Here is a 4794-nt window from a genome sequence, read left to right on the forward strand (position 1 = left end):
CATGCTCTGTTGTCACTATATTAGAAATATGAATGTGGGGAGCTCTCATCGTTGCTGACTATTATATTAAATGTCATGATGATATACTATCCTGGTATAAATATTCATGAGTTTTTTCTGTTATTGATATATACTACATGGTTAGAGCTAAATAGGTAGAGAAGTTAAAGGTGGCGCTCTGAAATTATGACTTCTTGTTCCTTGGAGGCATTGAGTGGGGAAACAGCTAGAAGGTACGAGACAAGTATCTAAGCAGGACAAAAGACAGGACTCTTGGACACTAGAAAATTCTCAAACCAGTATCCATGGAATGGGCCACCAGCCTTAGGGTCTAAAGGAATAAAACATTACTTACTCTCCGTGTGGCTTGATGTAATTTTTCATTCTTTGGTAATTCCTGGGTATGAAATAGACAATCCCCTAGGCAGCAGCCATAATCTGTTATGCAATGGATATAATGAGACTACCTATATCTGTTGATAAATATGATAAATATGTTAATTATCCAGAAAGTGAAAGTTGTAAAGATGATTTTACACCACAGCAGTGCACAAAATCGAAGGCAAAGTATGCCTAGAACAGGAATATTGCTAAGTGATATTAAACATTCCTTATAAATCTATTTAGAAGACAGAAAACTTATCAGTTGATATTACTGTTCTTTGATGCTCATGATCTCATAAGTTATATTTCCACTTTCTTTAAAAATAGAATTATCTGACTATGAATGCTCGGGTGAGTTTGAGAACTTTATGTTTACAATTCAAATATAAATTTCAAGAAGACAGATATCTATTTCAGATAAGACCAAAAAAAAATCTGAGAGTAAACATTTGACTTCGAATTGTAGCTATTTTCCTTTTCTATTAAATGAATATATTTATTTACTATGGATACACTTGACCTAGCAACACTCCCAATCTTTTTTCTATTTGCAAGTTGCTCTAAACTTCTCAGATAAAGATAAGCTAATCATATAATAAAGTGAATATAACACAACCTTTTCCCCAATCATGTCAACTTTGTCTTTACCTTTGATCTTTCAATTTCCCCATGAGACCATCTACAAACTGAATTTCAGAATCAGCTGTTAGTTTCTAAATTTTGTCCTAATGGACTTCATTATTAAAATGTGAGTCCTTTTTTTTTCTTTTATAAGTAAGATATTTTACTGGGATTTAATATATGATTATTAGGGTCCTGGATAGTTTTAATAAGCATTATTGAAACTATAAAATATTCCTTTACTATGTTTTGTGATTGTGTTTATGCGTGCCTGTAAGTGTTGTTTTTTTGTAAGCTTATTGGCTATACTTGATCTACTAATATATTAACTACTGTTTGCAGCCCACTGCAGGGAGGTAAGTGCTAGGTTGCACAGGCCACAGACTGGCAGGATTTCCCATCCTCCTCCCAGCACTCCTCTGTTGCTGCCACCAAATGTAGTTTTTAACTAAGTCTCTGTTGCTCTGTGTACCAATAAAGACTTGGGAGTCAGACTTTGGAGAGAAAATCTCACAGCTCAGAGGGGTCAAGGAGCAGCCAGCTGACCCTCCTTTTTGGCTAGAGACCCCGTAAGAGAACATCTCTCCATTTGTCCCAAAGAGAATCTCTAAATTCTTCTCTACTCCTTCCTGTGAGTCTCTCTATCCATCTTCCTGGGTCCTCTGTACTCTCTCTATGGTTAATTCTCATCAACTGGTTGCTGGCTCCACCCCCTAATGCAAGGCTGACTTTTTTTTTTTTTTTTGGTTTTTCGAGACAGAGTTTCTCTGTGTAGCTTTGCGCCTTTCCTGGAACTCACTTGGTAGCCCAGGCTGGCCTCAAACTCACAGATATCCGCCTGGCTCTGCCTCCCGAGTGCTGGGATTAAAGGCGTGCGCCACCACCGCCCGGCAAGGCTGACTGACTTTTTTAATACAGTCTCAGAGTTTCACAGTATGATCAAATATCTTGCAAGATGGAAGGGTCTGCATCATCATACCTTGGTGCTCACGTATACTTCCTACCTTCCATAATCCTTTTATTACTACATTTAAAATGCTGAAGAGGAAGAAATGAAGGGAGCCACTGAAGTTGCATTTCTCCTAATCTGAGTAGAATGGAAAGGCATCCTCATTCTATCCTGCTTTCTAAGAACCATGAGTGAGCACAAGAAAAAATAATCAATATAAAAACATTCCCTTTTAATACTATCAAGAACAAGCATGGAAGAAAATACTTCAAGGCCATCTAAACTAGAAAAGAGGAAATTCCCCCATGCCTGTTTAAAAGCGCTTAATTACATGTGGAGAAAATGCTAAAAACATCGATTAAACTGTCAAATGCATGTTTAATTATGTATAGTGCAGGATTCAAAAAGAACAAACAAAAATCAATAGTATTACAGCTGGTCAACAGTGAGCTAAATAAAAGAGAATTTAAGGAGCCATCTCATTTACAATAGCCAAAAGTGATACAATAAAATTCTTAAGAATAAATTTTTAACTGATAAGGTTAATTAAAGTGAAAAAAATTTAAATCTACCCCTATTTGATTAACATAGCCAAATATTAAAGTAAATGTCCTTTCATAATCTGTATGTATGTAGTTTTCTGGAGAGCTCTGACTCAAAGTTCCATTTACTTTCTGATTTTGCTGATTTTCCGTTGAATCATTTACTGGAGTAGGTAAACTTTGTGTTTGAGTGTAACCTCAGCCCTTACACACTCATAGAAAAAAATTAAGCTTACCATTAGTCTATGGAACTTTTTAGAGCAAAACATCATTTCTCACAAGAGGTTTCAAAATCATTTTAGAAGTACTTTCTAAGTCATTCAAGGAAAGCTGGCAAAGTATACTGATGAGAAGGAAGAAATAAAATTAGCATTGTTGAAACTAATATGGCTATTTATATACAAGGACAGAAAAGTGGCATGTTTTATAACTAATAAATGATTATAACAAGCTAACAGATTTCAACTTTGTAATTAACTAATTTCTATCCAAAATATCAGCAACGACAAATTGGATATTGAAATTAAAATAATAAGGTAAATAAATTGAAACAACATGGAAATAATTACGTAGTAGTACAAATGTATTATATATGCATATATAGTTATATCAGTCTCTTTGGTATGTTGTAACAAAACAAACATTTAGAACTATAATTTGCAGGACAGAGTGGGTAAGAAAGGACTCAAATCTCTTTCTTCCACTTACAGAGGCTCTCGTTCTGCGGTCTGGTCATCAGAAGATTACATATCTAGTGAGTGCTCATTTCTAGGTAACAGATAACGCCTTCTTGTGCTCTTCTGTGGTGGATGGACAATGAAGCCCTTTAAGAACTTCTTTTTATTATATAATGTTTTATTCCATACCTGATTGTTCTCATCTTTACGAAATTTTTGTCTTTCATGTTTTTACAGTGAACCTTGCTGCAGCTTGGGTTCACGTGCTGAGATGAGGAAGGGGTATCATCTGAAGAAGAGTTGTCCAAAAACCAGAAGAGATGAATGTCACACAAGTGGTCAACACTAAATAGCTCCAGCTCTCTTTATTTATACTTCAAAAACAAGCATGTTTTTCCCACCCTCCAGGATTAACTTCCAGAAAAAAAATTATATATATATATATATATATATATATATATATATATATATATATATTCTTTTTCACATTTTTTACAACAAAACAACTTTTTTACCAAAAATGGTGCTCAGTATTTTGTTAACTTGGCCAAATATCAAGCCAGGCATATATTAACTTGTCCTTACTAAGCTAAAAGATGATAAACATAGGAATACTACAATATCCTTCAAAACCTAACAAAGCATATTTATAGAAATAGTGATTTGCCATTACCTGCTTGCAGAGCTTGTATTTCTCTAACTATTCCCTTGTCCTACAGAAGAGTCCTGCACACCTAAGTCTCCCTATAAGAAACCCAAGAAGCATTAGTTCCCAGAGAATTTTAGGGGAAAATATTGGAGAAAAAAATGGGGTTTCCAGTAATAATCACATCTGTTCCATGCTGTACTTGCTGAGTGAGAGACCATTTCCACAGGACTTGACTCAAAGGCACCCACTGAACAAGCATTCCTATGCTGATCTGGAACTAGGCCACACGGGTCACAAGGTTTTATTGAAAACAGATTCTTCTCTGATGCATTACATCCTGACCATAGGTTCCCCTCCTTCCACTTCTCTGAGCCACCCCCTTCCCCTCTCCCACCGATCCACTCCCTCTCCATTCCACCTTCAGAAAGGAACAGGTCTCCAAGAGTTGACAAGCCAACAGGACCTACAAGATACCAAAGACATAAGGCGAGAGCTCTCTCATGGGGCTAGACAAAGGGGGAAAAGAGTCCCAAATACAGGCAAAACGTCAGAGACACACTCATGCCCACTGTTAGGAGTCCCACCAAACAAAGGCTAACAGCCATAATATTTACACCAAGGACCCGCGGCAAACCAGTGGAGGCCCAATGCTTGTTGCCTTAGTTTCTGTGAGCCTTGCTTAGCAGATTCAGTGGGAATATTCTCCTGGTGCCCTCCTTTTCCTCTGACTCCTATAATCTTTCCTCCCTTTCTTCCCTGAGGTTTCTGATTTCCTAGGGAATTGACCAGACAAACACCTCCGATTTAAGACTCTCTTTACACATAATGTCTGACTGCTCTCATCTGCTGCCAGAGGAAGCCTCTCTGATGACGATTGGACAAGGCACTGATCTATGAGTTTAACAGAATATCATTAGGAATAATTTCGTTGATTTTTGTTTGTTTGTTGTTTTTTTCTTTTTTTGTCATTAG

This window comes from Peromyscus eremicus, chromosome 11, assembly GCF_949786415.1.
Source record: "Peromyscus eremicus chromosome 11, PerEre_H2_v1, whole genome shotgun sequence".
NCBI lineage: Eukaryota > Metazoa > Chordata > Mammalia > Rodentia > Cricetidae > Peromyscus > Peromyscus eremicus.